Consider the following 25,699-nt stretch of genomic DNA (forward strand, 5'->3'; position numbering starts at 1 on the left):
TGTTACAACCTTCAGCAGCATTAAAAGCAGGATTTCTGTCTCTTGCACATAGGCTATTCTTCCCTGATCACTTCACAGGATAACTTTGGACAGATCAGACTGGACACTTTTGAAATGACACAACATGGTCAGTTACAAACACCAGATAAATTTTGGCTAACCAAGTTATGTGAACCCAACTGGTACTTTGTTTCTGTTTCAGTGTTATTTCTATGTAAGTTTATCCTGTCTTTTTTAATTACACCACAGTAAGTGTTGTAAGATGAATATGCCTTCTCCTTTCAAATCAGGTTATCTGTGTTCCAAAGAAAAGGGTTGAGGCAAAATTTGGGGGCACTCCCAAACTCACCCCAAGGTCATCCTACAAATAGTGCTTACATGTATCTTGAACCTAAAATTTGCTGTTTACAAAAAGTATCTAGGGAGGCAGGACCCTACAGCAAAATACCCTGTACCAAAAATATGCAGGGGATCCAGCACATCTCTCATTATAGTTCAGCCTCTTAAGCACAACTGCGCATCTAACGTCTGATTCGGAAGGGTTTATTTCCAGCTAAGTCCAACAGAACCTTAGTCCCAAGTAGTAGCAGCCTAAATCTGAAAGGAGTTGCATGGTGTCACCTTCCTTTCCCTCTGGTATGGATAGAGACCGATCGTAGGCAGCAGCTGCAAGAAATGCAAGCCACGTACGGCTAGGATTGAGGAGAGTTTTCCCTCAGACCAGCCACTGGAGCATCCAATGTGGTGCTAGACCTCGAATCACGATTCAGCGCTGGCCTGTTCTCTCAAAAATGCCTTTAAATGCCTTCCTCACTCCGCGGCCATCAAATGTTGGACTACGGCCTCCATGCTTCCCAGCCATCACGGCAGGGAACTGGCGGGAGCCGCAGGCCAACCCATCTGCCGGTCCCCAGATGACGGGAAGCAGTTTCAGGGACATCTCGTTTTCCCGGCAAACCGCGGGCCTCGGCGGAACGCCCCTTCCCTCCCACTTCCTCGCAGGCAAGCCTGGACCGTGTCTGCCGCGGAGGCGTCGCGTCGCGACGTTGTCCCGGGCAACGCGGAGCGGGGCGATGAGTGACGCGCGCAAGGGCTACGTCGCCGCGCCCCGTCGGGCGGGAGTGACGCAAGGCGCGCGCGCAGGCAGGGGGAGGGGCCGGCAGCTTCTTTCCCTTTTTTCTGTTTCTTTTTTTATTTTCTTTTCCCCCCTTCCTCCTTTCCCCCCTTTTTAATTTCCCCGCCCCCCCTCCCCTCCTTTTCTTTTGGCCCTCCTGCCTCCCTCTCTCCACCCCCGCCTCGGCGGCCCCACCTGACCCTCGCGAGTCGCCCGGCCGCAGCCATCCGCCCTCCCGCATCCAGGCCCCGACCTGCCCGCCCTCTCCTGCCAGCGCCTCCAGCTCGGACTCCCAACCCAGCTCCCGGCCCGTAGGAGCCCTTGGGAGCGCCAGCCTCCCTGGCGCGGCAGGGTCCCCCGGCCCGTCGCTCCGCCCCGAGCCGGCCTGTCTTCCTTCTCCGCGGGCGCTTCAGCCCCGGTGCAGCTGCCCACACTTGTTGCTGCCCAGAACTTCCTCCTCCCGCGGCGGCTTCTACCTACGCTCTACCGCTCACGTCAGAGGAAGCGGGGGACAGCAGGTCCCTCGGCCGGCGCCACCTCTCCTCCCCGCCCAAGAGGAGGGAGCAGGAAGAAGAGGAAGGCGGCAGCACGAAGACACGCCAGCGACGGAAGCGGGGGACGGGATCCCTGCTCTCCCCCTCCTTCTTCCTCCCTCCCCCCCCCTCCCTTCCTCCCTCCCCCGGAGGTAAGTAGCGCTGTCTCGCCTCTTTGGGAGGGCAGGATTGCAAAGTTCGGTCTGCTTCCTAATTAGATACCGGGAGGTACAGTTTTGGGTGGGAGGAGCGGGTTGACGGGGCTCGACGTTCAGCCTCTTTGTGTTTTTCTTGCTGGGGGAGAGGAGGAATTTCTCCTCCGGGAGAGAAGGGAGAGTGGAGGTGCAACAGGTCTAAAACCAAGCAGGATTGATGTTTGGAACATACTCTTGAATTTGGGCAAAGGCGGGAATCGGTAGTTCTTCTGGCCTTCAGGAACGGTTCCCCCTCCCCGGTGTTGTCTTGGGTGGCGAAAAGAAGGAGTGCTATTGAACATGTCCAAAGGAGGATCGGCATCCTGTATGTCGTTCAGCATGGGGCTTGAGAGTCTTCGTTTGGGGCCAGATGGAACTGTTGAGGCCATGGACATGGCTGTTGCTAGCATGGGAGCATATTCGTTTATCCGAGTTAGGGATTCATAGTTGCTGTGGCTAATAATGGCATTACTTAATTTGCAGAGGCTTTACTGTTAGTTTATTTGTAGGCTTGATGTATAAGGAATATTCTTACCAAATGGGTTCCCATGATTCCTCGGTGTCCAGAAGTGGAAGGCACTTCCATTTGGTGCTGTTTTACAGAGATGAGAATAGTAGGTTCTAAAGTGGTAACTGAGATCCTTAAATGATGATGATACCTGTATCATCAAGGGCATGAACATGTGCTTGGTGGGTGACTCCGAAACCTGGAATTCTCTCCAACAGTAAATTTCTTAGAATCTGAGCCTGTGCATATTTTGGAAGCAGGCTTATCTGCTTCCAAAATATGGAGTCCAGGGTTTAGTTGTGAAAAGGTGGGGAAATTTATCTATATGTTGTCTTAATCTGTATGGATGGACATCTACAGAGGTTTGTGTGGTTTTTTTTTTTTTTGTAATTCTTTGGGATGAGATGGGCATATTTAAATAAGGAAGTAAGCAAACATTGGCTTTTAGAAGTGATGAAACCAAAGGCAAAAAACCCTCAGCAGCCACAGAAGATGGAGTGAAAAGTGACTGTTATTATAAATGAAAAACAGTCATTTTCCATGCTGTCTTTTGGTTCAAGACCTGCTAAAAACCTTTGAGGTCAACAGACCTCAAAATGTATGCTAGTTAGGAGCCAATGAGTTGGGCTTAGCTCCTGATGACTGCATGGAGAAATGTTTGTCATTTTGGCTTGTCTCTAGTAATACCTTGTAGTTCTTCCGGGGACAATTTTATACTTGCTTTGATCTCATTCATCGTCCTTGTCTATTGTCTTTTCCTTTATATTTCCCTCAATTTACCAGGCAGAGCCATTTTTTGGTCACCTCACATGTCCAAAGCATGTGAATTTCTGCTTGCTGGTCGTCCCTTCCAGGTAGCAGTCAGTCTTCATTTGGTCAAAGACTAATTGAATGGTTCTTTCTGTGGTCCATGGTACTCTTAATAACCATCTCCAAATCCATAATTCGAAGATGTCTATCTCCTTTCTCTCATTCTTTCTTGTCCAGTGTTCAGACTCATGCCTTATCGTTGGAAAGATCATTGCTTTTATTGTTCTGATTTTTGTTGTCATAGGAATATACTTATCTTCCATGATCTTGTCTAAGTTTGTTACTGCTTTCCTCCCTGTTAATCTATGTTTGTTTCTCTAACATGCTGTCCATCTTTATCTCTTCTTGAGCTAAAGATAACAAAACTATCCAGCTCTTTGTTTCTTCAACATCAGTGGTGAACTCACTAAATATGCTAGTTGACATTACCATTGTTTTCATATTTTAAAGTAAGCCAGATTTTTTACTTTCCATTTTTTACTTTCGTAATTAGCTGTTCTTCTAACTAACGAAGTGCTGTAGTCTACATATCTCAAATAGATGTTGCCCCAGCTACTTCTTTTGATTCTAGCTTCCTGTCATACAGTATGTTCCAGTCCCAATGTTTTTATAATCACCATATAAGTTAAACAGATATGGGGACAGTATATTTTGTGTGTGTATGTGCGTATACATTTCTGTGTTTGTGTTCATATTTTAAACCAGTCTGGTTTTGCAAGTTTATTTTTTGCCATAGTTTCATATTTGTTATAAAAAAAAACCCTCAGAAAAATAATCAGATGTTCTGGCATACCCATTAACCTTAATATATTCCATTCTGGTATGATCTATGAATCAAAACTCTTGTTATATTCAATAAAGCAAAGTTTTATATTATTATATTCTCTTGCTCTGTCCATTATCTTATGTCAACTGTTGATTCTGCCTATTGCAAAACCTGCCTATCCATTTGATATTTCTTTCTGTATGTATGACTCTATTGTTCTTTGTAAGATCTTAAGCTAGTGCCATAGTTCAATAATTTCCACATTCCCTTGCATGTCCCTGCTTTGGTGTTACACCAATCTTTTCCAGTCCCTAAGTTGTAGCCTTGTCCCTTATTTGTTGGTTTAGAGTTGTTAGCACTTTAACGGCCTTCTTCTGCAGCTTTAAACAGTTCACTGGGTATTTCATCTGCTTCTGATACTTTTTTATTTGACAAATGTTTTGTTGTCTGTCATACCTCACCTATTACCTGTCATACTTCTTTCTCTGCAAATGTTTCTGTCATTCTATAATCCCATTTGTAAAGAATTTCAGTATAGCCTTTCTACTTTCCACCTGTATTAGATCTCTTTTACAATGCAACAGCCTCTCTCCTGAGATTCAGGTGACCCCTACCCTCTTGGCTTTCTGGGAGGCCTTGGGGACCTGGCTCTTCCCCCAAGCACTGGGTCAGGATGTAAGTTGAGCCCAGCATATGTGCAGTTGCTGTGAGGTTGTTATGGGCCTAGTCAGAGTGCGTTATTCTTTAATTTGGGGTGGAGGAGTTGTTTGCATTTTTAAAGTAATATTATATGAGTTTGATTGTTGTTAGCTGCCCAGGGTTACATTGCGGCCATCTAAATCTTAATAATAATAACAGCAACAACTCTTGAGGATTCCTTCCTTAGGTGTAAATTTTCCTGTGATTTCTCTGATCTTAGAAACATATCTTATTTTAGTTTTCTTTCTGTAATCAGTGTTCTTGACTGAGATACCTTTCTGTGTTCTTTCTTGCTTGACCTTGGAAGTCTGTGGTCAGTCATCTTATGCCATTCTTATCCAAGGCTTTCATCCTCTGGCTTTCTTTGGTTATCATGATAGTTTGTTTTGAAAACCAGCTATATCTTTTCATCTGTGAATTTTTTTCCATAGTTGGAAAAACATAGTTCCTCAGGTTCTCCTTTGCATAAATTAAGTGTCCTTCTATTGCTTTTATATTTTATCTGTAATTCTTCCAAGTCAAATCTTGTTGACCCGCTGTCTAAATTTAACCCATATATTGAGTGTCAGAAATTTATGGTCTTTTCCATAATTGGTACCTCAGCGTGGTTTAACTGACTGAATTGTACTTGTCCAGCAAGACTACAGCCTTTCGTGCCTTGATACTAAAGTCTGTAATGAATCAAAAATGAAGAGTATTGTGGTATGCCATTACATCGGAATTTATTAAATAAATGAATAATAAAAAGCAGCCACAACCTTTTATCATGAATCAGAGTTGCGAACCAGCCATTTCACTTTGGCCACTTAGTGGCCAGTGTGTTTAAAAAACGCCAGTGCATGGTTTTATTACCAACTGGATAGGTAATATTTTGGGGAGGGGGGATCATATCCGAGATAGTATAATCTGAGAAACTCATAAGAGCTGCCCAAACCCTGCTTTCCCTTTTTTCCTCTCTCCTTGCTGGGCAGGGATCTTCCCCCCATTCTTTCTCTTCTCTCTCCTTGCCTGGCAGAGTCCTTCCTTCTTTTCCAGAGAGAACTTGCTTGCTTGCAGTTTTTCCCATGCCTTACCTTGCAGAGAGACTTTTGTGGTGGGCTGGTCACACCTAGCTTTCCTCTTTACCTACCTCTTCCTTCCCTCCCTTGGGCTCCTGGCCAGATGTTGCCTCTTGGCTGCTTTCTATCTGGAGAGCTTAGCATCATTGTAGAAGCAGCACCTGCTCTGCGGTTGCTAGAAGACTCACTGAGGTGAGCTGCCAGGCTCCTACTGCTGCTAGGGTACCCCTTGTCCTGAAGTGCTTCTCTGGCATAGCCTACATGTCTAAGCTGTGCTTAGTCCCCACATCTTGCTGGGTAGCATCATCAGAGTGTACAGTGTCTTGTGCAAGTCACTTCAATGATTTGGAGGCTCCGCATGACCCATGGGCTGCAAGTTTGAAACTCCTGTTTTAGCGTATCATTGCCACACTATTCTTTAATAAGGTGTCATGGACTGAACAGTGTACCATATGGCTCTGATTTAAAGTGGCCCATTCTGTTCTATCTAAGTTCACTTATTCTACATTATCACATTTCTAATGCTTCATTTCTGCTTTGACAATTTCAAATTTGCTGTCACATTCTGGTATCCAATTTTATGTGTCGTTGTAAAATTAGGAACTTCTTAAAGTACTTGCCCCATCAGTGATTAGACTTCCTTGTGGCTGTGGTCTGATCACATCACTTCCTCCAGGTCTACTTCTGAAAGTTTGATGTTTTTCTCTATTAAATAGAGGAGTGCATTTTGACCTGAGAATCATATAACTTGTCATCTGAATGCATCTAAATATTTTAGCCAAATCTGTACTTTTTTCCTTCACAACAGAATTTGCCAAGTTTTGATTTTGGAGGCTTCTTCTCCCAGGTGGTTGGCTTTCCTCACCCCAGCTGGGGCTTGCCTTTAGCTTCACCTCTTTTCTTTTGACCTCATTAACATGAGTGATTTTTCAGCTCAGGTTCCTGCTGGGGTCATTCTCAGGAGCACTGAAGCTACAGAGCCCACACCCCGCAACATCATGGTGGTAACCTGGTTCAGCAAAATATATTAAGGTAAAGGTAAAGGTTTCCCTTGACGTAAAGTCCAGTCGTGTCCGACTCTAGGGGGCGGTGCTCATCTCCGTTTCAAAGCCTTGGAGCCGGCGTTGTCCATAGGACACTTCCGGGTCATGTGGCCAGCATGACTCACGGAACGCCGTTACCTTCCCGCCGAAGCGGTACCAATTAATCTACTCACATTTGCATGTTTTCAAACTGCTTGGTGTGCAGAAGCTGGGACGAGCAACGGGAGCTCACCCCGCCGCGCGGTTTCGAACCGCCGACCTTCCGATCGACAGCTCAGCGGTTTAACCCGCAGCGCCACCGCGTCCCACCGCAAAATATATTAGTCATCCTCAAAAAGTATTATTCTTAAAGGCAGATAATGATTTTTCAGATATGTGCCTCAGCTTGAAAAATGGCTAAGTTGATGTGTGCTTTTGTGCTGTTCAGTTGCATGGTGCTTGAAGTTCTTTTTAATTGGTAACTTTTGCTTTCAAGATGTAGGAGGGGCCCCTAAGTTGCACCGTATACATTTTTGGTAGCTCATACATCTTTCCTATCTTTCATTATTCTTTTTTGGTCATCACTCCAAAGGAGGTTCCCTATTTAAGGGCCCTTAGAGCAAATTTTCTTTCCTTTCCTTTTTAACAAGCTATTTGAAAGTTGTAATCTTGTAAGATTACAGACCACAGCTCCTTTTCTTCATATTGAATTAACATCTTTTCTTCAACACTATCATCTTCAAAACTGGCTCCTATTGTGAAAATCAAAAGATTTGAGCCCTGTTAGTTAATTTGATAATCCGGTCAAAAGGGACCTCAGTCTTTGTCATAATAAAGCGTAGAACCAAGAACATACAGTATATTTTGTAGCTGTTCAGTAATCTTTCTGTAGACTACCTGAATGGAACTTGTGGAACACCAGTACTCCTTGGACCACAGTTTTGAAAATCTCAGATTTAGTGCACGTGACATGTGGTTGCTGTTTGCATGGAACAGGTTCTGGTATATGTACCTGCTGAAGTCTAAACAGCAATATGGTGTATTCAAGGAAAGGTTTGCAGTTGAAAATTATTCTAGTGCACATGGCAGGTTGTGTTGGACTGAGAAAGATACATCTACTTTATTCCAGAGTATCACACACGTAAACTTAAACTTGTAATGGAGTGATGGGGGAGTGTTTCTTTCAGCATTGGGGGCGGGGTAGGTGGGGTGAGAGAGAGATGCTTGGGGCTGCCAATTTTTCTCAATCAGTTTTAGGAAGTTGAGATTTTCTGATTTTTCCCAATGAATTTTGTCATCTTATTAGTGCAATTGAACCTGAAGAACATTTTAAAGCCCAGCACAATTACCACATGCCCATGGTATTAGAGTTGCTTATTGTTAATTCTCAGTTTTATATCATATTAGGACACATTATTTTCTGCTTTTTTTTTGCTTCATTATTTTGTCCTTTCTGAATGTAGAAGTAAGCAACCAAAATATTGTATTATGGATAATTTCATTGTTTTTGTGCTCCATGTTCTATTATTTATACTTGTACAGAGTATTTGTTCTGATCTACCTCTTGGGGAATCTTTCTTTTTCTTAACTGAACTACTCCTGGATTCTTGGCTACAGACAGAATATATTATTTGGCACAATTAATCACTTTGTGGAAATGTAAAAGGCAGGTCTATAATTGCTCTGATGTTTGTCTGCTTCAGAAATGGGTGCTGTGAATGAATTGGACTCTGATATTGTTGTCCTCAGTGTAGCCTTCAGGTAAGATAGGCCTGCCTAACTTGTAAACTGCCAAGCTGAATATAGACACCAGTAATGTATCTTTTTCTCACTGAGGAAGTGTGGGGGGAGTCAAACATTTTGTTTTTCCTTCCTGCATAATGCTGTTCTGTGTTCGGATTGGTAGTTACAGGTTGTGGAAGCCTTTGTATTAATCCCAGGATAAATGAAGAGTGGCAGTAAGTTCTTTGTTCTGGATAGGAAGGAGCTGCTGTTGTGGTTGATTATGCTCACCACTTCCTTTATTAGAATAACCAATAGAAAGACACTTGAAGACATTTATATTACTCCTGCCTTGCCTCCTGGAAATATGGGTGAAGGTAGTAAATAGAGAGATCATTCTTTTAACTCGGCTGGTTTGTATGAAACAGTGTAGTATTTGCTGGGTTTTGCCCATGCTACATAGAAGGGAATAAGTGTTTGCTTGGGATTGGTGAGTTTAGGAACCTGGAATCCTTCTATCAAAATTTGGGGGCTATTGATTAGTTCTCCATCTCCTCTTCCATAATAAGATGACAAGGACAGAAATAGAACTCAGAGTCATCACAGATTCTTAGAGAGGTCACTGTATGTATTTTCACTCCTACAGATTTTGTTCAGTTTCCAGATACTGGAAATTTAAACAATGTTGTAACAGAAAGATGCGATAATATATCTACTGAGATTTTCTTCAGAAAGTTGTTAGAGGCAGTATGAGAAAAGTGTCAGAAAGGAAAAATCACTCAGAATAAGTTGCCTTTTCCAGGTCCCCATTATGGCAAAGATGGACAACAGACAAGTTAACCAAGTAGTTTCAGCAAACGATTTGTTGACTTCTTTTCAGTAATAGCTGCATGTTTGAATATTGCATTTCCTTGGTGAAAGGAAAATGTTTATATGTAGAAGGCCTGATTTGGTTGAAAACCTAAAAGTATTCCTTTGAAAATAAATGCCATTGAAATCAATAATCCTTTCAAATAAATACATACAATGCTGCAATTCTGAAAATACTTTAGGGAAATAATTGGAAGTTACTAAATAAATATATTTAGGATTGTATAGCATTTGAGAATATGAGCTGTTAGACTGTCACCTAGAAAAGAATTTTCCTATCTCACAGGATATTTCTGGGGATGGATATGTTAAAAACTTCATGTACCAGGATATAAATGTATTGGGACCATGTAAGCATCTAAAGATAGAAAATGTGAGCTCTTCAGGGGAGGGAACTGAACAAAATCTGTAGGAGTGAAAATACAGTGACCTCTGTAAGAATTTGTGATGACTTTGAGTTCTATTTCTGTCCTTGTCATCTTATTATGGAAGAGGAGATGGAGAATTTATTTAAGATCTATTTTCAAGCCCTATTGTGGCACTAAGCTTTTTAATTAACCTTCTTATCCCACAAAATAAGATATATTCAAAGAACAGCTTTTTGTCATTAAGGATAAAATTGTGTGCATCCAATTGCATTGTGACTGCTAGAGGAGCAAGTGATTGTGCGTATGCACACAGGCAGAGACACCCTGGGACAGCCTTTGAAGCTGCTGTGTGAACTTTGTAAAGGATGTGGCTGCATTAATGATTCAGAGAGAATTGTTTTGATCATGGCCATGTACTTTGCAATGTAATTCTTTCAAATGCCTTGCACAATCCTAGTATGCATTCTATTGAAGTGGAATTTCAGCAGCATCTTCAATCAAATAAATGGGATCCTGCAGAAGAAAATATTTCATCTTCATGAAAGATGAGCTGGGATGCAAGTAAAATTGAACTCTGCTTTTCAACATGTGCAGTGAGAGCTTATCCTTGGCACTTGGATTAGAAATTATTATTCCCTAAGTGGTGCTTGCTCTTAGACCTGTATGTGGCTAGATTAAAAAATATTTATTAAGAAACAACAATTTAAAGCAGCAATTGATTAGAATGGTAACGAAGAGTAGAGTATTACAGAATCTTTTTTCCTGGAAGATTTCAATGCACCCTGCTCCATCAGGTTTACAAATCAATGTACTTGATTGTGTGGAAGACATTTTCCTCATAGCAACAACATTCGATATGGTGGTAGCCCAAAGTGCTGGTTATTCGTCTTCATTCCATTGTATTAAGAACTTCAGTGGCAATAGAGGGGAGCAGGCTAAGATGGTGAAGGATGGAACTGTATGCACCTTGTGGTCTGTCATGGATCTCCTGAACTAGCTGTTGCCTTCAGGTGTGACAGAAGACATTTTCATGTTGCTAGCACTAAAGAAAATTCAGGTGCTATTCCAGCTGACTTCTATTTCTGGCATATGAAAAAAAGATGCCATGTTGCTTCTTTCCTTTCCAGATCTGGCCCTGCCTACGTTGGTGCAGGTGTCCTTTTTCCTTCCTGAGCACATCCCATGTTCTTATTTCAGCTCTCTGCATATTTGCAGTTAGAGCACATGACTAGCAGAAGTGCTCTGTAGCTTCCTCTGGAGGAGAAAGAACAGAAGGTGGAGAACATGGCCAAAGACAGGGAATGTGGTCCATGTCTGTTAATGGAAATGAATGAGGATTCTAATCTTTATGACTGAAAGAAGAAGTACCTTGTTGTACTGCATGTTTGTTTAGGAGCTTATGGTATTGTCTGTTTTTTAAAATCCAAATTGTGTCTGTAAAAAATGTGCTGCCTTCCTCATTTCACAAAGCAGCATCATAGTTCTGTGGCTGCCCTGTTTTCTAAAATGGAAGAGATGAACACATGTGCATGGCTGCAAAACAAAACACAGCTGGCAGCAGAGCTAATTTTAGGTTCTTTGCTTGATCTACATTAACTGTTGTGGAAAGGAATTCCAGCAGTGACGGAACTCGATGGAGTCTTTTGACCTTTGACAATCACTTCGTTTTCATGAAGGAATAATATTTTGGAATTCCTCAGTAAAAATTCAGGCATAATTTAAATTCATGAAGACTTCCCCCCCCCTTCTTCTAGCAGCACTGCCTAGTATTGACAGACTTTGGTCTCTCTCCCCCCTGCCCCCTTTTGTGTTGATAGGGACTTCATTCCATTAGCTGAAAGTTTCTATTGATTCTTCCCTTAACAAAATGGATAGTTATCTGCTATTAGAATTTAAGCATTTTCTTAGCAATTCCATAGCCTTCTCTGTATTAACATTGTTAAAGGAGAGTACTTTCTTTTGCTGCTTCCTTTGAATTCCGTAGTGCATTTCAAGTTTTGCCTCATTTAATAACCCACTATGAAACTGAATAGCAAGAAAAGATGGAAGTTTATCAAGCCTCAGGGTTAAAGTCATTTGGCTGCTATTTGTGTATTTATTTGACTTAATTTATATCCTGCATTTTATTTTGTAAATACTCAAGGTATAATATGGGTTGTTCATATGGATGTAGAAGAGGCACTGCAAATGTTTGATGGATCATGGTACAAGTATGTGAATTTCAAAAGGATATGTATTTGTGCTTATCAACTAAAGTCTTTGATTGCATTGAACATGAAAAATAAAGGTATATCTGAAAGAAATGGGCATTCCAGAACATTTGATTCAATTGATAAAATTGTTCAATAACCAAGAAGCCCTTGTCAGAACAACTTAGACACAAACTGGTTCAAGATTGGAAAAAAAGTATACAGCAGGGCTGTATTTTAGCTCCACTTCAATTCAAACACAAAGGCAATTTTGAGGAACCTTAACTTAGATGAATTGGAAATTGCCAGCAGAAGCATTAAAGAATTTAAGATATGCAGACAAAAGAAATGAAGCAAAAAATGAAGAAGATATAAAATAACTTATCCTAAAAGTCAAGACATGTAGTGAAAAAGCTGGATTGCAGGTAGATATGAAGAAGACCAAGGTAATGACAACAGCTGGAAATAGAGTGACATTGAGATAAAAATTAACAAATTGAATCAGGGCTTTATTTTTCTCAGTTTCAAAATTGACTGAACTGGAGATATTGGACCCAAAATGAAATGCAGAATGTTACTTAGGTACACTGCAATGACTACTGTGGAAAAACAAGGACATCAGTTTAACACCAAGTGCAGTCTAGTAAATGCTATTGTTTTTTCCTATGGTTGTGAAAATTGGACAATAAAAAAGGCAGATGGAAGAATACTAGACTCGTTCAAATTTGGATTTGGACAACACTGGACAACAAAATAACAAACAAAATTTTAGATTGTATCACGCTAGAAATATCACTGGATGCTAACATGACCCAAGTTTAAGTTGTCTTATTTTGGTCATATCATGCTTTTAAATTCCATAAAAAATCAGTTATGGTAGAAATGGTTGAAGGTGCTAGAAAATAATGCCACCAAAGAATATGCTGAATAGATACTGTCAAGCAAGGCACAGGCTTAAACCTAGAAATATTAAACAAAGTTGTAAAAACATCAGAAAGAATGGAGATATATAGATTAATGTGGTCTTTTGCAATTTTCCTTGCTCTTTTCCCCTTTGCATCTCCCAAGTCGTCTTCACCAGGATCAAGGAGAGGGAGAACTGATTTATCAGTGGTGGCCTTTCTCCCAGGTTATAGATATAGCTTAATGAACTGTGAAAAATTTACAGATTTAGAAAATCAATTTGAATAGAAGTTGTTAAATATATCTGTTTTTCATGCATGAAGCGTACAATAGTCTTTGTAGATTTAACTACAAAGAGGCTCATACAAAAGAAATATATAAAGAGGTTCAGTGTACTTTAAAACAGAAGTGCACAATTTGATGCCACATTCAGCTTCCAAGGACTTCCATGTGTTATTACCAAGGTAGAAAGTTATAGAGGCAGATTCTGAAAAGTATTAAAAGCATCATTTTTAATTAAACAAAAATATGAAGTAATAAATGAAATGAATCTTTTTTTTTTTTTACCCCCTCTCCCCCTTTCTGGAGGGCAACCTCTGGCATACAACTTAAAGACCAAATACAGCTCTAGGCCTAGGAAGGGTTGTGTAAACTGCTGTAAAGATTAAACATGATCTAAATAGAATTTTTGCATTTGCTTGGTTGGAAATGCAATTTCAGATTAGAACCAGGATCACTTGTATATTGTATAGAGCTGTTTTTGAATTTTATGTCAACTGTCAAGGTACATGCATTGCAAAACAAAATTCAGTTTCTCTTCTCAGATCTGAATCTACTGCCTGTCTTTACGTGAAAGCTGGAAAACTTCAATTGCTACTTTGAGACTTGTTAAATCTGAAACAGTGCAAAGCTTAGCATGCAGTTTTCTCTAATCTAAAAAGCTGCTTAGTTGAGTCTGGTTTGCTAATCCACTTGTTGGAAATCTGTGAGAATTTCACTGAGAGTAAAGATTAGCATTAAAGAGTTTCTGTTCATATTTTTGCCAAGCAGCTGCTTTGTGTGCCTGTGCTGTTGAATGGGGATAACATATGTTTGGAAAATCCCACATTTCTGAGAGGGAGAACAACTGGAGGAAATGGCACTCAAATTATCTCATAGCTGTACATTAGGATTTGGACAAACACATGTGCTGAATCATTTAATATAAATTTTATTTCTATTTCTAAAAGAAATTGGTGGGTGGCTATATGAATTGAATTAATAATAGTAATATTTTTTCATCATTTAATTCATTTAGATTTTAGAGTACTGCTTCCCTAGGACATGGTCAAGTTATAACTAAAAAATACATATGAAAACATTCCCTGAAGGACAATGCACATGCTAATAGTATCCCCTGTACCAGTAGGTAATAAGTATTTTTAGAAGTAGAATGTGTTTCTGGAATCAACTGCCTTCCCACTTTTTCTGTGCTGCTAAAAGAAAATCTTGGACACGTTTTATTGGTGATACTCTCAGTTGTCTGAGACATGGGTTGGTTGCCACATTGTGTCAATGAGCAATTTTATGGTTTGTATGTTCCTTGAAATAAACTACCATTTTCAAAGGGCATTAATGTATATTAATTTAGGATTGGAGATTTACAAAGTATAAAGAGTTGGGAGCCAGCCAAACGGTTATGCTCTTGTTTTCTCTTCACCCCCTTTTTCTGGCTGATAACAAGGGTGCTCACAGCCAGGATTTGAAGCCAGTCCTAATTTGTATGTCACAGGTAAGCAGTCTGGATAGCTGCACTAATCTGTGCTGGTTATCCAGGTGCTAATACATTTAATAAGCCTGAAGTATTTATTGAAGTGTACAAATCTGGTTTCTAAAACACTATGATGAATTCTGTGAGGAATTCTAAATTCCTTTCCAAATGCTAAACTGCTCGGCTTTCTTTTATGAATTCAGTGGAGATAGTCAATTGTTTTCTTGCTATTTGGTAATTGGAAAGTAGACTGTATTTTGATGAACAGTCACTAGCAAAGTATGATATAAAAAGTGCCGTATAAACACAATTGTGATGGTGGAGGATTTCTGAAATATTGCAGTCATATGTCCTGGGAGAGCAATACAACTCTTTGGAACAAAAATCAAGACAAATTTGTAAAGGAAGGAAAAAACTGGCATGCAGGAGAAAGGAATAATGAAGATAATGAATGAGAAACCATCTTCCAGTGATAAGCCTTAAATTATGCAATTGCACCTAGGAGAAGAGATCTTGCTAACCTTCCCAATTCTCTTGTTGGCTGCTGTTTCTCCTCCACTCTCTTATGTACAGATGCTTTTAGCTCCTGTCATAATAGCACCACCAATTGTGCTGCTATATTTAGGGTTGTGTCAGTATTTCCATTATAAAGACCCTGTTTTTCAAAGCACGAGCCACAGTTCATCTGAAAACCACTTTTTCTCGTGAAAACAAGCAAACTCTGCTTGAGCACAAACCTCTTTGTGGTTTCAAAATGTTAAATACTTCTCTTTATCAGACACTGAGATCATTGTAGAGAATTGCATTACAGGTGCAAGCGGCTGCACCTGTACATATTTAGTATAAGGATTGGTTACTTGGACAAGTATTCTAGTTGCCTCTCTGTGATGGTATAGTGAAATTTGCATGTTATGATTCTGACAACATGCAGTAATCGGAGCAATTGAGCTCAGTATTTGAAATGATGGTGTCATAGCTGCCTCTATCACCCCCTTTGAAATGCTATGGCAGTGTCGCAGTGCCTCTGCTTAGCACAATAAACAGTGAGAGGCACGTGGAACAAAATAAGTGGGCAAGGTGATTTTTACAAATTGCTTAAAAGGCTCTTGTGATATAGCTGGAGATGAGATTGGCATGTTGTTGAGATTGGCGTAACTTTGCCTTGGAGTAGGGGTCTCAAATTCAAATCTTCACGAATGCTGCATGGGACCTTGCTCATAAGCCCAAAGGCCATAATATTGAAGCCTTTTTAGACCTCAGTACATTCGTCTCTAGTAAGTAAAAAAGGGAACCCCCCCCAACACTACAGAATCCTAAGTAAGCCACCCATACTGTGAATGCAATCCAGATAAAAACTAAATAGGATTCCCCCCATTAATTTAAATGTTGTTTCTTGACAAATGCTCAAATTCAGAAACCAATTTACAGGTACTAAACAATGCACACTTCCTTCCAGTTATGTGAGCTGAATGAATGAAAATTGACCTGTCATAAACACCTTTGCTACATCTTTCTACAGTGCGACTTCAAATTTCCATTATTCTGTTCTTCATAACCAATTTTAAGGAAGGGTGTTTGGCAGAGGGGTCCTTTGTTTCTGAGGAACTTACCTTTTGTCTGAGGAAAAACGTAGATGGTCCTCAGTTAACAACTACTCATTCGCCATTGTTCAAACTTGTGACAGCACTGAATGAGTGGTACTTACAGCTGATCCTTGGAGTTCCAGCTGTTGCAGCGTCCCCTGAGTGATGTCATGTGATTGCGATCCAGGTGCTTGGTGCCCAGCTTGCACTTATGATGTCACAGCATCTCATGGTCACTTGGCTACCATTTGTGACCTTCTTTGCTGGCTTCCCGCAAGCAAAGTCAATGGGGAAACTGGCAGGAGGTTGGAAATGGCAACCACATGACGTCCTCGCTTACTGACCCATGGTGATTTGTTTAACTACGGCAACTGGGACTGCCAGAATTGCCATTGCTAAGTGGCACGGTCATGTGACATCACTCTTTACATCACTTAGCAACGGCAGTTCTGGTCGTATTTATTTATTTATTTATTCATTCATCCATCCATCCATCCATCCATCCATTCATTCATTCATTCATTCATTCATTCATTCGATTTCTGTAGCTGCCCTTCGCAGCAAGTGACTCAGAGCAGCTTACAAGTGATTCAGCAAGTGACTCAGAGCAGCTTACAAGTGACTCAGCAAGTGACTCAGAGCGGCTTACAACAATAAAACCTATAAAACATTTAAGACAATTGAAATTAAAACAATTAAATTACAGAATAAATATACATGGCCACCGAGTAAGCAATGCATAGATGTTAATATAACCAAGAAACGGGGCCATTCACACGTTCGGGGGCCCATTGGCAATTGCCATCATGAACCAAGGATTGATTGTACTTAATTTCTAAACATAGTCTTTTGCATCCAAGAAAATCCGAGAATCAAGGAAAAACGGTCATTCTTTTGGAATAGTATCAATGGGAATCTTAACAGAAGGAGGACTAAACCACATTCCATGGATGAAACATTTTCTCCTGTGTCCGGGTACCTCTGTACTGCATTTCTGAGGGTGCTGTTCACAGCAGAATAAGAGCTCAGGACTGAAGTATGGTAGTTTACAATCATCTGAGGACTTGAAGCTTAAGTGTGCATGGAGCAATAGCAGTGAAAAAGAACAAAGTGCTTGTGCTTGAAGACTAAGAAAGGAAGTTGCTTTACATGTGAGGACCACTGATAAATGGGAAAATATTTACAAGTATGTATGTCTGTGTGTGAAAGAGAAGACTAGCCTCTCTCGTTCCCTACATTTCCCTAAACAAAATTTAACATCTGGCTCTCAGGAACCAAATATTAACACCCCTGTTAAATACTGACTAATTAAATACTGTTCTGGGCCACAGAAAATGGCTGAGAGGGCTGCATATGGCCCATGAGCTACAAATGTGAGCCCTATACCCTAGAGACTTTTTTTGGGGGGGGCATCTAATTGAGCAGAGAAGGATGAGACGGATGAAATGGAATGTGTACATACCTTATAGAACCACAAAGATTTACTAACTAGGAAGTGAAATGTATTTATTAATGCAAAGAATATGGAACTGCCATCACAAAAATAAAAGAAAAAAGAATACATCCAGCTTCATGTACTTGCTTTAGCTAATACAATAGCTAGGGTATTCTACCGAAACTCATGGCGTAGCTCTGTATCAAAAATTAAAAATCTCTCCTTCCATATAGCAGATTCATTATGGAATGTAGCTTCCGAAAACGCTTGATAAAAGGGTTGACTATGGATGAGTAGAAAGCATTATTTGCTTTCATTGGTCTGGAGTATATGGCAGATCATTTCTGGGCTTACTGTAGTCCAGGATGGGAAATAGGTAGCTCTCTGGATGTTGCTAACTTCAATTCTTCTCAGTCCCAGTGAGTGTGATCAAAGGAAAGGGATGTTGGGAGTCTGGAGATCAATAGTCTCACCAATGTTCTGGGATGAAACTAAGACTCAGTTTGTGTGCCAAACTATGAATGGGAAAAATAATGCTCATGGAATTTAACTTTGAAGCAGTATAAAGTTTGAAATATTCACAAGTGATGAAGTTAAGATTTTAGTATGGTTTTAGTTTTAGACAGGTAGTGTAGATGGGATTAGAGTTAAAGCAGGCATTCAGACTAAGCTTGATTTAATGTTTCTAGCATCAAGTGTTCTATTTGTTTGATACAGAATAATATGTTTTAGGTACACGTATTCACCTGCTTGTTGGAATTGATGATTGGAGTCCAAGGTGCTCTTTTGACTCCTTAGAAGCACATCCTTGAGCCGCATCACAAATTGCTTTTCCAGTATTCCTTGGCTTCAGGTATTTGGAAATTACATGTATAAAGCCTTGTAGCTCAGTATTTGCACCAATCCTTAGAATCTGGCCTATATATTAGTTTGGTGAAGGTGAAAGGTCTCCTGTGTAAGCACCGAGTCATGTCTGACCCTTTGGGGGGATGCCGCTTTTGCAACATTTTCTTGGCAGACTATAGAATGGGGTGGTTTGCCATTGCCTTCCCCAGTCATCTTCTCCAGCAAGCTGGGTACTCATTTCACCGCCCTGGGAAGGATGAGTCGACCTGAGCCAGCTACCCGAGAATCCAGCTTCCGCTGGGATCGAACCCGGGTCGTGGGGAGAGTTTTGGTTGCAGTACTGCCGCCTACCACTCTGCGCCACACGAGGCTCATATATATTAGTTTAGTTTAATGTAATGCTAAGAATTATTCTACATTACTCAAACTGAAAAGAATAAAGTTTTATTGTGCTTTAAAGACTACTGAAATAATTACAAGATAAACTTTTCAGGACAGCAGTTCACTTTGATAGATGCAAAAGTATTCCTGAGAGAAAGATGAATCAATTAATAAATGCATGAGTGTGTGTGTGTGTGTATTCTCTCTCTCTCCTCCTGTCTCTTAACGGGTTGTGGTGGAGGAATAATGAACAGTATAACAGACAGTGATGATTACCTTCTTGACAAAGGTATTTCATAAAACAGTTGTTAAGTGTGAGACACAGACATTCTTGCATTGATGTACTGATGAATATTTAGTGTGATAAAAAACATATCTCTGTTTAAATCTGGCAGTAGACAAATTTTTTTTGGCTGACAGAGGGCCTGTGACATTTGAGAACATACCATGGGTGTTCTTGTAAAAGTTTACCAGTGGACAGGCTTGTCTTTATATAAACTCTGGTTTCCAGGGTTGTGCAAAATCCCATGTTCTGGTTCTGGAGCATCCTGGCATTTGCTATAATGTATTTGCTGGATTGATTTGTTCCATGAGAAAAAATAAATTGTGATGAAACTGAAGCAAAAATATAATAATTTGTATTGTATGAATTTAACGGATGTATCTTAATTATCCTTTCTAAAAGCAAAGAAGGTTGGCACGAGTCAGGATTCATAGGTTCTACAATTGGCAAGTAGGATAGGAAGAATTCTGAATATGACAGTGTCATTAAGAAAGACACTGCTTCTTGGTCTTAATAACTGGGCAGGTTCAAAATGAGATGACTCAGTAGGATAGAAATAAAATATATTTAGGGTTTTAGAGGGTAAAATCAACATACCCACATTTGGAAAAGAAATATTAAGGATGTGCACAAAGTGTGTTTTGCTCTGTGCATGGAGCAGAGTTTGCCTCAGAAATTTGGCCAGACTATTTTCAGCCTGTTTGCAGGTTCAGGAAGCAATTTGTGATTTCACTGTCAGTGATTTTACTCTGGAATAGAACCCCTACAATTAAGGGAGGACACCTCTATTGATATACAGTATATCTCCCTTAATTTCGACATGCCAAGTGAAACCAAGTCAGGTCCAGCCTACTTAATCTTGCTGCTGTTGGATTCCTGACTCCCCTTTAAGCTATGTCTTCTTGCTAGTCACTGTTTGCTTCACTGTTGTTAGCTGAATATATAACAGCTTTACCTTAAACGCTTCCAGACAGATTCACTGTCCCGGTTTAAAGCTGGTAGCTAACTTCTAACTAAGTGCACTATGTAAAGAGAAAGACACTGTGTGTATTAATTGTTAAGATGCTGGGCTAGACCTGGGGACACCCAGGTTCAAATTCATTCTGAGACACAAAAACTCATTAGGTGGTGTTAGTACAGCACAAGATAACGGTTTCTCAGCTCAGCCTATCTCAGAGAGTTATTGTTGTGGATGAAAAAATTCCTCAAACTCTTGGAGGAAGGGCAGCATATAAACCTAATGAATAAAAAAATAAATAAGAATAATCTGACCGAACCATCTAAGCGAAAAGTTTTCAATTTGGATTTCAGCCTCCGTTCCAAACTTGTATGACGGTATGTCAACGTACAGATAATGTTGGCAAAGGAACGCATGAGCTGTTTGCAGATAAAAGAGACAGTAGATGACATCTCAGCCTTGGGAAAGATGGGAGCATGAGAAAGAAGATCAAAATAACCACTTCTTGATTCTGTATGGTACAAGAGGGGGCAGAGGAAAACTCTAGCAGGCTTTCAAGATTCTGTTATATTACACCTTACAACAATATGGAGTTCTAGTTGTCCTTGTTGTGTCTGTTTCCTGACCTGGTCTGCCTCAAAGGGCCGACAGTCATTACTTTGGCAGGCAAACTGAAACTAGCTTGATTAATTCTGAGATTCAAAGTAGTCTGTCTGATGATGAGGTTAATCTGAATAAACCACAATAAGCTGTGTTTACTTAACATACACACAGTTAGTTGGATTTGTACATAAATATGATTTATGCCTAGGTTTGTGTATTGTGCAAAGTTACAAAAAAGAGATGGCTTTTTAAACCATCAGCTTATTATGTGACACTTCATTCCTTCAGTATTTCAGAAAGGCATTCCTACTGAAGAGATGGTTCTACGAAGGTGTGATTTTGCCTAACTGATTAAAAGGCAAATAATTAAAGAATTTCAGCTCCTTGATAAAAAGTCACAGGAAAGGTTTTTTGTTGTTAAAATAGTGAATCATGAGTAACTCTATATTTACCAATAAGCCAACAAGCTTACATGCTAAGGTCAGAGCCAGAATGTCATGCGTGACACAATGTGCTTGTATTAATCCTCTTAGAACATTGGAAGATGCTGGATATGGAAGCTGCTCTTGTCAGTGCTGGGGTCCAGTTTCAAAGATTTTCAGGATTGTTTTGTATAAACAGCATGAAAAAGAATGAAAGAAAAAGGTTAAAGGCTGCTGTGTAATAGCAGTGCACTTAGAATAATTTATTCTTGACTCTAATACGCTAATTGTAGCCATGGATGAAAGGTCAGCTCCTATGATCTCTTTGTCGTGTGTTACATTCATTTTTCCTCCCCTCTCTCATTTGAAGCAGCAGCCCTTTCCATTTTCTCATATTATTCTTCACTTTCCTTTTTTTCAGCATGAAAACACAACTCTTACTCAATGCAGGATATTAAGAGTTTTGAGACAAGGTGCTTGCATAATTTTGAAGTGAGCAAAAGGGGGCAGCCTGGCATTGGAGTTATTGCACCGAGCAAAAATTGAGCTTTTACGGCATTTGTCTGCTTGAAGAGCAGGTAGCAGCCGTGGCTAGGAGGGCCTTTGCATACCTTTGGGTTAGGTGTCAGTTGCGCCTGTTCCTCTACATGGGGCTGCTCTTGAAGAACATTCAGAAGCCTCAACTAGTGCAGAATGCAGTAGCAGGGGTAGTTAATGGCACTAGTTATTCGGTGCATGTAACACCACTACTTTGTGAGATGCATTGGTTGCAGGTAATCCTCTGGGTGCAACTCAGGGTGCTGGTTGTTACCTTTAAAGCCCTTCACAGCTTGGGGCCAGGTTACTTAAGGGACTGTCTCTTCCCAGTACTTTCTACCCATCCCATCCGGTCCAGCAGGATTGTCATCCTGCGGGTCCTGTTGGCTAAGGAATGTAGGTTAGCGGGGCCCAGAAGACAGGCCGTTTTTGTTGTCCAATGGAACATTCTCCCTCCAGAGACCAGGTTGGCCCCGACCCATCTGGCCTTTCATAAGGCCCTAAAGACCTGGCTCTGTGCTCGGGCCTGGGGCCCTGAGTGTGTGAAAGGACCCAACTCCTGGCTATGTAGATGATGGTTTGTTTCTCTTGGCTGCTATGTATTTTAATTTTTGCATATGTATTTGTTTTATTTTTATTGTTGTTCACCACCCAGAGTCATTGTGGTTATATGAACTGATCACCAACAAGAGTCATTGTGGCTATATGAACTGATCAAAAACTGACTAACAAGGTAGATGGTTTTTCAGCTTCTCAATCTGAAGACGAGCTCCATTGCTGAGCGGTATGAATGCACTGCAGGACTGGGTATTTAATAATGATATTGTATTGCCTTGGCTAAAAAAATGGGCCACTGCTTTTAGGAAGCAGTGGCTTAATGAGCTTGCTAAATGCTGATGATAGATTAATAGTGTTAGTGAGAGCTGGAACATGAGTGCCTGTGTTGAGGAAATAGAACATGATGCAGTGGTAGCACTATTTGAAAGCAAGGGAGTCTGCAGAATACTTTCCATCACTGTCTGTGGGAGAGGTGGGGGGAATTTTCAGTACCAAGGATATCGGTCAAGATCTGTCTTAAGCTGAAGGTCTTCAGTTGGCTTGAAAGCATTTCATTCACCAATTAATGAGTTATTCATGTAATTTTCATGAGCATAGCCAATTAGAAGCCGCAGTTGTTAGTGGACGTGGATATGTTACCCTTTTCTTTCTTGTGAAATTGCTTCACTGAAATGTGAAGGAAGGCATTTTCCCATTCTGAAAGAAAAGGAGAATCAGGCAACAAACCTGGGATTTTTTGAGATAACCAACATGATTGGGGCCATGTGGGGTTCATTTTGCTTATAAAGTACTGGTTGTTCTAAGAGCTATTTAGCCTCCTCAATAGAATAGACATGATACAAAAGGAATTTACTAGTTACCTAGAAAATGTATTGGTTGCCCTAAAGTACTACAGAAGCCTTCCCCAATCTGGTGGCATTTGGATGTCCTAGATTATAACTCCCAGGACTTTTTTTGGCCAGTATAGATAATTCTTGGGCCCCAGGCTCAGCAACAACCAGGTCTTTAGGGCCTTACAGAAAGCCAGTAGGATCAAGGCAAGTCTAATCTCTAGGGAATGATGTTCCAGAGGGTGGGTACCACAAAAGAAAAAAACTCTCCTCCAGGGACCTGCCAGATAATATTTTTAATGGATGGGACCCAGAGCATGCTTCTCCTATGGGATTGCACAGGACAGGTAGATAAAATCGGGGAGACAGTCCCCCAAGTAACTCAGCCCCTTTCCATGAAGGGCTTTATAGGCCACTACTAGCACCTTGAATTGAACCCAGAAGCCTACTGGCAACCAGTGCAGCTCGTGGAGCAGAGGTGTCACATGTGCCAGATGAAAGGTGCCCGTAGCTGCTCACATCGCTTCATTGTAGTTGTTTTCCTTTTTCTTCCCCATTGTACTGTCAACCAATTGAATTTTTTCTTTAACTCCTTGAAACTGTGGATTGACTGTTTGACCTAACCATGAAGAAAAGACTTGGGGGCTTTTACATTTCTTTGCTGCCCTCTAGCAATCAGCTGGATTTGTACACCCGAGATACAGAATGTTGAAGAACTGGAGTTTGAGAAAGCAGTCTAGCTGTGAGGATCACTGTGGGAGCTGTGAATTATCCTAAGAACACAATGTGAAGAGAGGAAATGAGGAGAAAGGAGCAGAGGCCAGTGGGAAGGGAATTCTCTGCTAGACAGGATCTAAAAGTACAAGAGCAGAGTTCTTTCAGTTACATGTGTTCAACCAGGTCAGTTTCAAGGCTTCACGCTCTTTAGGTGGACCAGGGGATTATCAACCAATCCATTTAGAAACAAACTAAAGAAGTGGCTGCAGAAGCAGGAATTCTGGTCTCCCTTGCAGCCCAAGGAGGACCAAGGAGCAGGTTGAGCACCTGAAGGGCTACCTCTCCAATCCACCTTAATGTGTTTTAATTTTTTTTATTAATTGAATACAACAGACCAACAGACACACACACAAATAAAAATAAAGCTGAAAAAAACATGCACAGATATGTATATGGATCTAAAAATTCTACATAAGCATTTCAGTAACCAGATTTCATTATAATAATCCATAGCTAATCTATGTTAGTGGTGGCGCTGCGGGTTAAACCGCTGAGCTGTCGATCGGAAGGTTGGCGGTTCGAAACCGCGCGGCGGGGTGAGCTCCCGTTGCTAGTCCCAGCTCCTGCACACCAAGCAGTTCGAAAACATGCAAATGTGAGTAGATTAATTGGTACCGCTTCGGCGGGAAGGTAACGGCGTTCCGTGAGTCATGCTGGCCACATGACCCGGAAGTGTCTATGACAACGCCGGCTCTAAGGCTTAGAAACGGAGATGAGCACCGCCCCCTAGAGTCGGACACGACTGGACTTTACGTCAAGGGAAACCTTTACCTTTACCTTAATCTATGTTAATAAGTAATTCATTCATATGTTGCTAATAATATCAGCTCTGTCATTAAGTAATTGAGGCTATATGTTTTTTTCTTCAGCCTTGGAAGATTAAACATGTCAACATATCCTAAATTGGTTCCACACACTGTCTCCAGGCAGGATATTAAGGAAAACACTTCTTCCAGAGTATAGCACCTTAAGCAGCAGAAGGACCCTGAGATACAGGCCCAGCATGCAGCCATGTGCTTGGGAAATGGTTAGAGGCCTGTCCTTGCACCTGGGCAAAGGGGCTGTGTGGATTTGCACATAATCTAACACATCTGGAGACAAGGCTAGGAAAGACTGTTTTATGTGGTGGGCTGCAAGGATTGCAGTTAAGATATTGGATGTGAATACTTCAATGCAGTGTATAAATATAAAGAACTGAGTTTCAGATAATGCATTTATGTTGTATGTTCCTTTGAACCTCTGGACATTTAGGCTGGGTTAACACATCTTGCTAAGCCATACTACAGGTAGTCCTCGTTTAACGATGTCACTAAGCAATGCAGTTGTGAAATGTGACATCAGTTGACTTAGCGATGGCAATCCAGGCAGTCCCCATTGCTGTTAAGTGAGAATCGCGTGTCATTAAGTGAGGGCCTCACATGACTGCAACTTGTGATTTCCTGCCATCTTCCAACAAGCAGAGTCAGTAGGGAAGCTGGCAGGAAGTTGTAAGTCCCGGGCACCTTGCAAGCAGGTCAGCAGGTGGGTGAGTGCTATAGAATATGGCCTGGGGTGTGTGCTGCTGTGTGAGTGCGGGGTGTGTGTGCTGCAGCACTGCATGAGTGCGGTTGCATAGAGGGGGTGCTGCGGCACCGTGCAAACATGGGCAGGCAGGCACCCACTATGGAGTGCAGGCGGGGGTGCTGTGGGCAGGCACGCGCTATGGAGTACGAGATCCCTGGGATCTCATACTCCGTAGAGGCTCTTTGGGACTTGCAACCTTCCCTGTTGACCTTCCCCATTGATTTTCCTTGTGGGAAGCTGGCAGGGAAGGTCGCAAATGTCAATCATGTGCCCGCGGGATACTGCGACACTTACTGTTATAAGTGTGTGAGCTGGTTGCCAAACCCCCAAATTGCAATCACATGACTGTGTGGGTGCTGTGATGGCCAAAACTTTGTAAGTACCACTCGTTCAGCACTGTCACAACTTTGAATGGTT

General features: G+C 41.1%; 1 protein-coding gene across 5 annotated transcripts in view; it reads left to right on the plus strand.

The window, feature by feature from the left end:
• Positions 1-1,266: 1,266 nt before the first annotated feature.
• The window catches only part of R3HDM2 (R3H domain containing 2), a 174,242-nt gene continuing 149,809 nt past the window's right edge, over positions 1,267-25,699 (plus strand). For 2 of the 5 annotated variants that reach the window (XM_063293923.1, XM_063293925.1), the window contains exon 1: positions 1,268-1,799. The gene's annotated coding sequence lies outside the window, so the exon portion shown is untranslated. Of the gene's footprint in view, positions 1,800-25,699 lie in introns of all 5 variants that reach the window. The other 3 variants (XM_063293926.1, XM_063293928.1, XM_063293927.1) reach the window with 2 other exon arrangements.

The sequence above is a fragment of the Candoia aspera genome, chromosome 2, assembly GCF_035149785.1.
Source record: "Candoia aspera isolate rCanAsp1 chromosome 2, rCanAsp1.hap2, whole genome shotgun sequence".
In the NCBI taxonomy this organism is placed as follows: Eukaryota; Metazoa; Chordata; class Lepidosauria; order Squamata; family Boidae; genus Candoia; species Candoia aspera.